Source organism: Dendrobates tinctorius, unplaced genomic scaffold (genome assembly GCF_039654945.1).
Source record: "Dendrobates tinctorius isolate UK_male_01 unplaced genomic scaffold, ASM3965494v1 ptg000006l, whole genome shotgun sequence".
Classification (NCBI taxonomy): Eukaryota; Metazoa; Chordata; class Amphibia; order Anura; family Dendrobatidae; genus Dendrobates; species Dendrobates tinctorius.
This window is the reverse complement of record NW_027361674.1, coordinates 9296396-9309889: the sequence shown is the minus strand read 5'-3', so window position 1 is coordinate 9309889 and position 13494 is coordinate 9296396.

Below are 13494 nucleotides of genomic sequence, written 5' to 3'. Positions count from 1 at the left end.
GTTTTAAGCCAATGGTAGCGTAAATTCCATTGAATCTGATGAGCAGCCAAAGCCACATCCACACCAATTAAGACCTGACTACTTTGTTTAAAGCAAAATGGCAAATGTGTTGCCCAATTTTTCCAGTTTCCATTTTTGCATTTACTATTGACGTAAATATTGAATTTAAATGCACATTAATTAAAAGTTGTCAACTTTTAGATTTTACCAGATGTGTGGGTCATGATTTTGTATGACAGGTTCTCCTCCGTTCTCACAGACTGCACAGCTCTCCTGTCAGCAAAATGTTTGCTAATAGACGAGCCTGTGATCAGTCCTGTCCGCCAGCCTCTTCCAATTAATTTTAGAACACATGGAAAAAAAAAATCAGTCTTTCATTGGAGAAGATGGACAGGTCTCGTCACATGCTCCTCCATCAGCTGCCACATTGTGGTCTGAGGAACGTGGCATGCGAGAAGAACCTATAATTGTGTCACAAAATCATATCCCCAACACACAGATAAAGCGGACAACACCTTTATAGACCGGGATCACACATGCGAGAAATGGAGCGGAGCATGCGACCACATGTATTGCTATGCGGCCGCACGCTCCGCTCCTGAGTGCCGGGTATTAACATGCCAGACTCGGCCATGTTTCTTGCATGTGTGATCCCGGCCAAATGGAAAGTATCATGCCATTGACGCCCATAGTTTCCAATGAATATTTGCACGAAGTGCGTTTTCTCATTTAAATGAATGGGAGATTGATGTAAGCAGATTTAAAGGGATATTCCCAGCTACAAGATTCTATCCCAATATGTAGCAAGTGTAAAAATATACCACCAATTAGAAATGTAGTATAGGTCTGATTTGATAGGTCTTATCTCGGGCAGGCATTGCAGGACCTTAGGTATCTATGGCTACAACCACTAACTGCTAGCGGTCATTACATCAATGGTCGTAACCATGAATGCCTAAGGTCCTGCACATGAGAAAAGAGACATAGCGAATCAGAAAAACTATACATTTCTAATTGGAAGTATTTGCTAATATTAACAATCCTAATACATATTGGGATAGGATTTTAGAGATGGGAATAACCCTTTCAAGCTTTTTTTTTTTTTTTTTTTTTTTTTTTTTTTTTAATTTTGGTACACAATTGGTGCCACAAAACTACATCAGAATCTCATGTGTTCACATACCCTCATACAGTAATGAGCCAAACTCCCGTGATATAAAGACCGTAATTAGGAATTATACATTAACGCTTAAGTAGCAATCCCTAATGCATCACTTTAAAAGGCCGATTTTAAGGGAAATGTTTATTCGGATGCATTCCAACCACGTTGTCACTCATTTGATTGAAGCTAACAAGGTCAGCCTCCCTACAGAGTATAGAGGTCAGGAGGATTTGTGTTTTCCAAATCCAGCCGGATAATCACATGGATTTGGATTTTCCACATTCATGTTGATCTTCTATCACTAGAAATATCAGGGGAATTTTCCATTGCCAGGAGTTTTTCAGCTCTGTGTGTTCAATCCTCAGTGTAAAGATGGATTTGGGGTCTACGGATGTAGTCACTGTACAGATGTGATCCTCATCTGGATCGTTTCACCTGTGCAGCATTTGATAATTCGATCGGTTTGGTTTATATGGGGCTACCACAAGTTACCATAGTAAACATTAAAATGGGGTATTCCAACCTATACACTGGATAACTGTTAGATCGGTGTGAGTGCCATCTTGGACCCAACCGATTTCAGAGGATGGCGGCCTTGATGTTACCTGCCCTTCTATTTAGATGTTGAAAGCCACCTGAATAATATAATTGTTGCAGTTGACTATCTTCTTCTGTGACAAAGACTTGGATAGTGAGAGCCACCAAACCATTCAACTACCGTGTTGGTAATCAGTGGATTATGGTGTACGCACACCCATCTAACCATTCTAACTTGTCTAGGCCGGAAGACCTCTAAAAGAAGAGGACCAGGACCTCGGTCTGCTCCGATATTCCTGTTACGGGATTGTTTACATGCATTTTTGCCACAGCTAAGAAAAAAAGTGTTTTACAGGATCAGTAAAGTGAATGAGATCGCTGAAAGAACTGAAATTTCGGAGATTCTCTGTCCATTTATATCAACGGGTAAAAAGGCATGCAAAAGTGAAGCTGTACACAACGTCTTTGCTGAAAAATCTGCAAGTACTCAACGTGTGCACATAAGTATTTGTAATTGTTTTCTTTGGACTCTGCATGGTTTCTCTGTTGTTCCTCCTGTGAATAAATTAAGAATTGAGAGTTCCAGGGATTTGTCCCTCCTACGATCGGTCACCATCTAGTAATTGCTGATAGAGCCGATGGCATAGGTGGATGTCTACTTAACAAAATGAATGGTAACACCCAGTTGTCAATTTATTCATATTTCGAGGAGGAATACCAAAGGGACCACTAAGAAAAAAAATAATGCTCCATAGGGATTACAGATCTATTATTCGGTGGTTATACCTTCAGCCCATTGCTTGTCAGGTTGTCACACTGATTTCCACTGACCTAAACGGAGATTAGTGCGGTGGCCCGTCAGTCTCACTGTCGTCTTAATCACTTTTTTTTCTTTTTACACTATTTGTGGAGACCCTCCATGCTCTCTAAATGGTCCATGCTGATAAATCGATCAGGGGCCCAGTGTATAAAATCCTGATCAGTTCTAGATTTATATTTAGAATATTTTAATTCAGTTTTTTTGTTTTTTTTTTTTGTGTGTGTCCTGTTTAGACTTCAGTTTTTGGAAAATTTATTTTGTGAATGAGTCTAACTGTTGCTATTTTCTGTGAAGTTTTTTTTTTCTCACCAAAGACATGGATTCCATTTTATTTTAATCTGGAAGAGAAATGGGTGATGAGGTCTTATCCGGATACTAAGTGGGAAGGTTGTAGGCAATGGTTTCACCTGGTTGGGTTGAGTGCTCACAACTACTAAAAAGGCTTGGGCTGCTTCAGACAACACTGTATTGGAATTGTAAGAGACTGGAAACAAATGGTTTAAAACTGTGCTGCCGTAGGAAAGATGAGGGGACAGGAATCCAAGATGACGGTTTATTGGTCAATGCGTTTCCAAGTTTCAAAATTCTTCAGGACTGTAGGTTTTTAGTGATGCAGTTTCCTGTCCCCTCACCTTGGCAGAGCAGTTTAAGTTTTGTTTCCACTCTCTATAAACAGCACCCACACCTGTCTATGGGAGGGGTCTGACAATGGGGCAGAGCAGAAATACCGGACATGACCCATTGACAGGTGTGCTGTTTTGGGGAGAAATCGAGGATAACCCCTTTAACCACAGCTATGAAGTCTGTGTAAAATGTTAATATACCTTCCATCCCATACCTACTTCCTTTTTTATTTTATCACTTGCAGATTTAATAAAGAAAAAAATACCAGTTCCTTCCTGTCCTTTATTACAACCATGTGTAAAGGTACTGTCACACTTGGAGATGTGCCAGCGATCCCGACCAGCGAAATGACGCGGTGAGGATTGCTGGTACATCGCTAAGTGGTCGCTAGTGAGCTGCCACACAGGCAGATCTCACCAGCGACATCGCAGGGGTCGGGGGTCGCTACTTATGTGTCAGACGAGGCGATCCTGACGTCCTCCCGCCCGCGCGTCGCCCCAGCAGGAAGCTGACGACGAGAAACGGTCCAGGACATTATCGCGTGATAACCAGCGGGGGAGCGGTCGGAGGTAAGTATCAGACATAGCGATATTGCTGCTGCGTCACAAAAACCAGTGATGTTATAGCGATATTGCTTAGTGTGACAGGCCCTTTAGGGAGATTTTCTAGGTAGTCCAGCTCGTTAACACTTCAGTCTTGGATTATTTAGGTGCTCATTAGTGATGAGTGAATGTGCTGGGATAAGGCGATATCTGAGCATGCTCGGGTGCTAACCGAGTGTCTTCGGCGTGCTTGAATACTATGTTCGAGTCCCCGCGGCTGCATGTCTCGTGGCTGTTCAACAGCCACAACACTTGCAGGGATTACCTGATTGTTAGACAGCCGCAATACATGCAGGGATTACCTGTTTGTTAGGCAATCCTGGCATGTATTGCGGCTGTCTAACAGCCACAAGACATGCAGCCGCGGGGACTCGTACATAGTATTCAAGCACGCCGAAGATGCTCGGTTACCACCTGAGCATGCTCAGATAGCACCTTATCCCAGCACGTTCACTCATCACTAATGAGCACCTAAATAATCCAAGAAGTGTTAGCAATCTGGACTACTTAGGGAACACATGGTTGTAATAAAGAACAGGAAGGAACAGACATCACTATTGCTCATGCTTCCGGTCCTCCATTGATCTTTGTAATTTAACAAATTTACATTTATTCGGTCGTCCATGACAGCACCACCTGAGAGAGGGATCCGCCCTTCCTAGGAACAGGAAAACCTACAGATACAAAAGGGCGGCACCTCTCCCACGCATCAGTTGGTTTCCTGTTCCTAAGAAGGACAGAACTCCCTACAGATCGTCCGTCATGGATAACCGAATTCCCAGGCCAGCGGACCGACTCAGGTAGCGGGGGGTTCTCCTACCTCGGTCTCGCTGGGGGCCCTGGATGCGCCACGGTGGGTCCGGGTAGGATTTCCACGGCAGTGGTAAGAGCAGGCGGAGACCGGGTCCGGTGGGCGCCTTCTCCATGGGCCGGTGAGGTAAGCGGTGTCCCCCTGTGTCTCCTTCCCCCAGGGCGGTGCGGTCCGTTCGGGCAGGCGCCACCGGCGGTGTCCCACAAAGGGAGCGGCGGTTCCGAGCCGGCGGCGCAGTGCTGGCCCCTTGCCGTGCGTCCCCTGTCGCGCGGCGGAAGTGACGCGGCGGAGGGGGCGGAGCCTAGCGCCGAAACCGGAAGTCGGATGCCGGTCGACTTCCGGTTGTGGGGGACACGCGCCGATGCGCGCCTGCCGCCTGAGGGGGCCGGGCAGGCCTGAAGGGGAGGGGGAGGGTCGCGGGGAGCGGTCCAATGGGGGGCCCGAACACCGGACGGAGCTCCTGCTGATCCGGAGGGGAAGCCTTCTTAAGACAGAAGGCGTTGCTGCTGAGGTGCTTCTGGAGGCCCAGCGATGGACACAACAGAAGCCCCCATGGATCCACAAGAGGTGCAGCCCATGGCAAAGCACCCCAGTGACCAGCCTAAGAGGCGGAAGGAGGGACGTTCGAGTGGGAGCCACAGTAGTTCCTCTAGGCCAAAGGATCCTCCTGCAGCCCCCCATGATCCGGTACCTGTCCTCATCTGCAAGGGTAAGAGATCTGCGAGAATGTACCCTGATGCAGTGTCCCCTTATGTTTTTTGATTCTCAGGGGAAGAAGGCCACAGGGAAGCAGAAGCACAAGGAATGTGCCCTCTGTAGTTGCCCCTTACCAGATGGCCACCCTAAGAGATTGTGTCAGTCTTGCGTGAGACAGACGGTAGGGACGGAGATGAGGGGTAGAACATGAGTGGAGTATCAGACTCTTACACTCTTCCCTATTTATGCAGGTAGCGGAAGAAGATCCAAGCTTCGCTACAGACCTGAGGCAATAAATCAGGACTGAAATAAAAGCCCTATCAAAAGAAGATTCTTCTAAAAGAAGACGGGCTAGTGTTTCAGGCTCAGAATCTTCAGTCTGCCCTAGGAGGGAAGATATCTCCTCAGAGTCCTCGGCCTCCTCTTCTTCTTCCGAAGAGGATTCCAGCCGGTTCTGTTTTCCCTTGGACCAAATGGATAAATTAATTAAAACCATAAGGTCAACCATGGGGGTAGAAGAAAAAAAGACACAATTATCTGCTCAGGACATTATGTTCGGGGGTCTAGACCCCAGAAAGCAAAGGACTTTTCCATTAAACGAAAGAGTCCAGAACCTGATAGACAGGGAGTGGAAAAAACGGAAAAAAGGGGTTCTATGCCGCCTGCTTTCAAGCGAAGATACCCCTTTGAGGACCCAGTAGTAAGTCGATGGGATAAGGCCCCCAAGCTGGATGCAGCGGTAGCTAAGGCCTCCAAAAAGTCATCTATACCCTTCGACGATATGGCCTCCCTTAAAGACCCCCCTAGATAAAAAGGCAGATTCCTTTTTAAAGGGCACATGGGAGATGTCAGCAGGCGCCCTAAGGCCAGCAATAGCAGCCACGTGCGCAGCCAGATCCATGATGGTTTGGCTGGATCAATTGGACTCCCAGCTAAAGGATGGAACCTCGCGAGCTTCCATCCGTAAGTCTCTTCCAATTATCCAGAATGCTGCTGCCTTTCTGGCAGATGCCTCGGCAGACTCAGTAAGAATGGCGGCCAGGTCTGCAAGTTTGTCTAATTCGGCCCGAAGAGCCCTCTGGTTAAAATGCTGGCCAGGAGATATCCAAGCCAGGTCCCGTCTCTGTTCTATCCCCTGTGAGGGTGAATACTTATTCGGCCCCGTCCTAGACGAACTGTTAGAGAAAGCCGGGGATGAGAAAAAGAAATTTCCAAGTCTGCTGAATACATCCTGGAGACGTCCCTTTTCTAGGAAAGGGTATTCCCACAGGAGGCAGGCCAGAGATCAGAACAGATGGGACAACAAGAAAACCAGAGGTACGGGCTTCATGTTCGGAGGAGGGGGGCGCCAAGAAGGTCCATCACGGGATAATAAGAAGCCGCCCCAATGACTAGTGGCTCCGGTAGGAGGAAGATTATCTGCCTTCTACCCGGCCTGGGCCAGAATCTCAAATAGCAGCTGGATACTGGGGGTGATAGCTACAGGACTGCACCTAGAGTTCTCCTGCGTCCCCCCAAGATCGGTTCAGGGTAACTCCGCTCAAATCTTCCCCGCTAGAACAAGCTGCCCTGGAGACCGAGGTCCTTGAGCTACTGGACAAAAAAGTCCTGACGAGAGTTCCAGAGGAAGAGGGGGAAAGGCTTCTATTCCCCCCTGTTCTTGGTCCATAAACCGGACGACTCATTTAGGGCTATATTTAACCTCAAAGCCCTCAATAAATTCCTGGTCGTACGTCCGTTTAAAATGGAAACAATTAACACCGCAATAAAAATGCTGTTTCAAAACTGCTTCATGGTGGTCCTAGATCTGAAAGACGCTTACTATCATATACCTATATGTCTAGCACACCAACCTTTCCTTAGACTGGCGGTTCAGTTGAAGGGGTCAATCCAGCACTTCCAGTATGCGGCCTTACCCTTCGGGGTGGCAGTTGCGCCCCGAGTATTCACCAAAGTGATGGCAGAGGTGATGGCCCATCTGCGCGAGCTAAACATTCTAGTCGTTCCCTATCTAGATGACCTCCTTATAATAGGCAGTTCAGCCGAGCAGTGTTTAGAACAATTACAGAAAACAACGGCGGCTCTAGAGCGGTTGGGATGGCTACTTAATATCAAAAAATCCCGTTTGCAGTCATTAAAAATTCAACAATTTTTAGGCCTAACCTTAGATTCTAAAAAGCAGGAATGCCGTCTTTCCCCAGAGAAGCTGCTGCACCTGCATTGCCGAGTCCTTAACGCTTCCAACAACCCCTCCATGTCCCTCAGGAAAGCCATGTCCCTGTTGGGTTCCCTTTCGTCCTGCATTCCCGCGGTCCAGTGGGCCCAAGTTCATACGAGCACTCTACAGGGCGAAGTTTTATGGTATCAGAGGATTCTTGGGGGTAACTTAGAAGGTCGACTGACCTTATCCAGTAACACAATAGAGTCCCTGGAGTGGTGGTTAGAAAGAAATAACTTGTCTAGAGGGGTCCCTTGGGAGTATATCATTACCCGCGTGGTCACCACGGATGCAAGTCCTTCCGGTTGGGGGGCGCATATGGAGGAAATTCTGGTCCAGGGCCTATGGGAACTGGATCAGATAGAAATGTCCTCTAATTTGAAAGAATTGACAGCGGTAGTACACGCAGCTAAAGAGCTCCTTATGTATCTACAGGGCCATCACGTACGAGTTCTCTCGGACAATCGAGTGGCCGTGGCCTATATCAACCACCAAGGCGGAACTCGATCCAAAACTCTGATGAATGTGGCAGGACAGTTGTTCCAGCTAGCAGAGCGGCATTTTTTATCTCTCACGGCTCTTCACATAAGAGGAAAAGAGAACGTCGCGGCAGATTTCCTGAGCCGCAACCTGTTAAAACAAGGAGAGTGGGCCTTAAACACCTCCATTTTCGTTCAGATCGTGCAGAGATGGGGTCAACCAGAGGTGGATCTATTCGCCACCAAGGAGAACTCGAAAACGAGACAGTTTTGCTCCCTAAATCCCAGGGAGACTCCTCTGGCAGTAGATGCGCTACTGATAAAATGGGACTTCAGGCTAGCCTACGCCTTTCCTCCCCTATCTCTACTTCCTCTGGTGTTGAGGAAGATCAGGAAGGACAGGGCAAGGGTCATAGTCATCACCCCGTTCTGGCCCAGAAGAGCATGGTTCTCGAACCTCAGGATCATGTCGGTAGACGATCCTTGGGTTCTCCCGGACCTTCTGTCCCAGGGCCCGGTCTTCCACCCTCAGGTGGCTGGCCTTCATCTCACGGCGTGGAATTTGAGCGGTCATTGCTAAAAAGTAAAGGCTTCTCCCCAGACCTAATTGACACTCTACTAAAAAGTAGGAAAGTGGTGACAACTAAGATTTACGTCAGAATTTGGAAAAGATTCCTCCAAAGCTCAAATATAAATACTGACGATTCCGTCCCTATAGGCCAGATCTTGGAATTTTTACAAAAAGGGCTGGACCTGGGTCTCTCCACCAGTACCCTTAAAGTACAGGTATTCGCCTTAGGGGCCCTCTTTAGCTGCAACATCGCGGCTAATTACTGGGTTAATAGGTTTATCAAAGCAACGAGTAGATCCAGACCAATAGTAAAAAATAGACTCACGCCATGGGATTTGAACCTAGTCCTCACAGCTATGACAGAAGCGCCATTTGAACCCATCTCGTCAGCCTCTATTAGGAGCCTGTCCCTCAAGATAGCTTTCCTGATAGCCATAACGTCAGCCCGTAGGGTAAGCGACATTCAGGCATTGTCTAGGAGCCCACCTTTTCTTCAGGTAAAAGAGGATAGGGTAATACTTAGACCTGACCCAGCGTATTTACCAAAAGTAGCCTCCAGCTTTCATAGGTCGCAGGAAATAGTCCTTCCATCCTTCCTCCCTAAACCAATTAATGAGAAAGAGGAGAAGCTACACACTTTAGATGTTAGGAGATGCCTCTTGGAGTATCTAGCGGCTACCGATCCTTGGAAGAAGGACAATGCCCTCTTTGTCTCCTACCAAGGCCCTAGGAAAGGTCTTAGGGTGTCCAAAAGTACACTAGCCAGATGGATTAGAGAAGCAATCTCGCTAGCTTACACCTCAAAAGGTAGAGTAGCTCCGGAGAAATTGAAGGCGCATTCCACCAGAGCCGTGGCGACCTCGTGGGCCGAGAGGTCGGAAGTCTCCATCGACCAGATTTGTAAGGCGGCCACTTGGTCCTCTCCGAGCACTTTTTATAGTCATTATAGGCTAGACTTGGGTGCTTCTGCAGACCTCTCCTTCGGTATCAGGGTTCTGCAGGCTGTAGTCCCCCCCTAAAGTAGTGATTACTCTCTGTAATTCTCTCAGGTGGTGCTGTCATGGACGACCGAATAAAGTCTTAGTTACTCACCGGTTAACGGTATTTTTCGGAGTCCATGACAGCACCCATAGATTCCCTTCCCTTAGTCAAATTGGGTGTGCACGTTTTCCCTTTGTACATATCCACGGGTGATAAAAATGTAAGTGTTGATATTGTTGTACATATAATGATGCATTAACCTTGGAGGTCCTCTTTTATGCTCTGTAATCCAACTGATGCGTGGGAGAGGTGCCGCCCTTTTGTATCTGTAGGTTTTCCTGTTCCTAGGAAGGGCGGATCCCTCTCTCAGGTGGTGCTGTCATGGACTCCGAAAAATACCGTTAACCGGTGAGTAACTAAGACTTTTAGCCCTTTATGAAAATGAGACAACTTTTTTTTAAGCTTTGCATGGACCAAATGCTTGTAAAAGAAAAAAAAAAAAAAAAAAAAGTAACCTTGCAATTTACTTCTTAAAACTCCTCTGTTCTTGAGAACGGAGGGGGTTTTGTTTTATAGCTTAGCACCTGCTGCATAGTTTACCGGTCACCTCTGCAGTGGCCGGTTTTCTAGGCAAGCAGTGCGCTCTTGTAAGCAGTTTCTTATACAGCGTGCGAGCACATCTTTAAAGCGGTCTGGATGCGGCCATCTTTAGTACTCCTGCACTTCTCTGTTGCTGCAGAGGTAAAGCGATTTCTGCTTTGTAGCATCGGACAGGGCACAGTCCTCATACCAGCCCGAACTGTAAGTGTAAGTGCTCAAGAGCGCACCACTCCCCGGCAAGGAGGGAGCTGGATGGTAGGGGAGCTGTGTGCTCCTGAAGAACAAAAAAAAAAAAAAAATAGGAAAACACCTTTAAAGTAGAATAGTGTACCCTTTATTTTAAGCTACATGGAGCATCTAATACCTATTAATAACAGATGTAAAACCCCTTCAATATTCTACCTTTACATGAAAAACCGAGGGGAATGTAGAAATACAACATGGAAATGTCTTGTGATTTTTCTATAAATTGCTGTATCTTATGGTCCTGTATTTACCTAGTTGGTATCGATCCAAGAACATTGGAACTCTGTACTGAGCTAAATACAGCCGCAAGTGTCGTCATCACTAGGAATTTGCATTTCCAAAGAGAAGCCACGTTGGTCGTGTTTGATCGTGGCTTCTGACTCAGCTATTATACACTGAATTATAGATGAATGGATATGATCTTAACATTTGCTTACTCTGTAAAGTATCTGTGCACACATGCAGTCATGCAGGACCTAGGCAATTATTTGCTCTGGCCATCTTTTCGATTCACTGTCTATACGTAGTACCGGTATTCACTCTCGCCAGTAATATGATTAACGAGGAGGCATCTCATGTTTTTGGTCCCATGCTGAGCCACAGCACTCGGTCTAGTGTACACCAAAGGTTCACTTGTTTGGCATGTGCCAGGAATTTTACTGATAAATATACTAAAGTATTCAAGTAACGAGATGTGAACATAGTCACAGCCGTCACTTCCTTCTTCAAGAAACTTTGCCATGAAAAATGTAATCGTTGTAATATTACATCAGTGTTTTTTTTTTTTTTTTTTAAATTCTCACTGTTGCTCAAGATCGTTGATGGCCAAACTCAATCAGAAGAATTGTCCTGTAATTTGTAGGAACACCAATGCCATGGACTGAGCAAGTCCAGGAACTCACTTAGAGCACTCAGGCTCATTTTTTGTTTGGATCAAAAAGCCTTAAATTATTTTTGTTGAATGACTTGTCTTATCCAGCCAAACACTGTTCGACTCTCGCCCTATACCCTTTGTGGCATGCCGGCTAAATAAGACTATGGCTAGTTTCACACTAGCGTTTAAACGACGCGTGCACGGCGCCGCTAAGCCACGCCCCCTGCCGGCTCCCTGCCCGCCCCTTCCTGTTATCGCCTCCTCCGAGCGCAGAGGGCTGCATGCGTTATGCGCACCCTATCTTTAGCATAGGGTGCGCAGGCCGTGCGCAACTATGAATATAGCGTGCGCTGCGCATTTTTGAATGTGCGCCGTGCGCGCCAAAATGCAACATGCTGAGTTCGGCGCGCACGGTGCACCTCCAAAAATGCGCAGCGCACGCTATATTCATAGTTGCGCACGGCCTGCGCACCCTATGCTAAAGATAGGGTGCGCATAACGCATGCAGCCCTCTGCGCTTGGAGGAGGCGATAACAGGAAGGGGTGGGCAGGGAGCCGGCAGGGGGCGTGGCTTAGCGGCGCCGTGCGCGCATCGTTCAAACGCTAGTGTGAAACTAGCCTTAGCTACTTGCTTATTACCAAGAATATTTCAGGAAAGATATATCCACCTATCTTAATCAGACTACACCCGCTGCCACAGGGATCATCCGAATAATTCACTGACCGCCACATTGTTTGCACAAAGATGGCGGCGGTCTGATTTACAGCACCTGTGCAAATTCCACGCAGGTGCAGTGAATCATTCCGCTGATCCCAGCGGCAGATGCGCGACGTGTCTACAGGCAGAGAAAGCCAGTCACGTTAAAGGGGTTTTCCAAAAAAAAAAGTTCATTGTAAAAATTGTCTGTCTGACCGTGTACGGAGCATACCACATCTCCTGGGCAGGGGAGGAAGCAAAAGACAATACTGACATTACAGCAGGGGATCACGGAGGAGGAAGCAAAAGACAATACCGACATTACAGCAGGGGATCACAGAGGATTTATTTTGTGAGGTAAAATGTACACTGCGTACAATCCGCAGCAAATACTGACTGTGGAAACATACCCTTAGATCTTTGTGTTCAGCTCATGAAAAATGGAGGCAAAAACAAAAGTGTTGAGTTTATATTTTTGTTCAGTGCATATGTGAGCCACCACTAGAGATGAGCGAACATGTTCGGCGAACATCGGGACGTTCTCTGAACCGAACCTTGAAAGGTTCACTCTAGCCACCACAAGAGATACATGTCTGCAATCACATGGCTGGGGGAGCCACACAGAATGGCATTACAACTTGATTCCCGTAGGGCAGGGGGTGCACAAAACTTTTGATTACATATCATCTTGCTGTACCACATATTCTGTGTACATAAGTAACAGTCATATATATCACTGCATAGAAGAATGCATGTTAAGTATTGTTCATGTCATGAATAATTATAATACATTTTAGGATATTAAAATTGCCAGAAATTTGCTATGCATCATTTTGCAGATTTCAGACAGCCGGCATAAAGCTTACAAGCAAGAATTCCATCTATTATGAACGGGAAGTGAAAATGACAAAATTGATTGAAGCTGGTGAAACACATCAATTATTCAAGTCCTCATTCAGTGCCAGGGGCGAAGATCCTATACACAAGGTTATAGCATGTTGGCTCTAACCTGCAATTTTTGAATCAGATAAATGTCCCACAATGAAGTCGACAAGAGTAATGATAATAAAAAATAAAAACCACTAGACGTGTGTCTGATTTTTCCTTTTTGGAACTGTCAAGACATTGGTGAAATTTGCTGAAAGTGTAAGATGATAGAGTGTGACCATGGTACAGGATGATAGGAGTAGGAAGGTGGTTACATAAAGTGGGATAATGGCCGAGAAGTGGCAGCAAGATAATTCTAGGTCAATAAAAGAGCCTTATAAACCGTATGTGATTGGGTACAATAGAGAGTGAAGTCAACTTTATGGATAATTTTAAGCATTAGATTGACCAAATTATCTTGGTGCCTAATAGGGTTCTCAATAGCCTACACTCTGTACCCCCAATACTTTGATGACACCATGGAGGAGTCGTTCTCGGAAATAGCAGCTCCAATTATTAACATCAATGGGAGCTGAGCTACAGTACCTGAAAATGGTCACAATACGGTGTATAAGTCTCTGAACGTCTGTCAGATGTGGCTCCCGTTATCAGCTGAGTGGTAGGGCTGCAGGGTGTCAGACTCCCATCA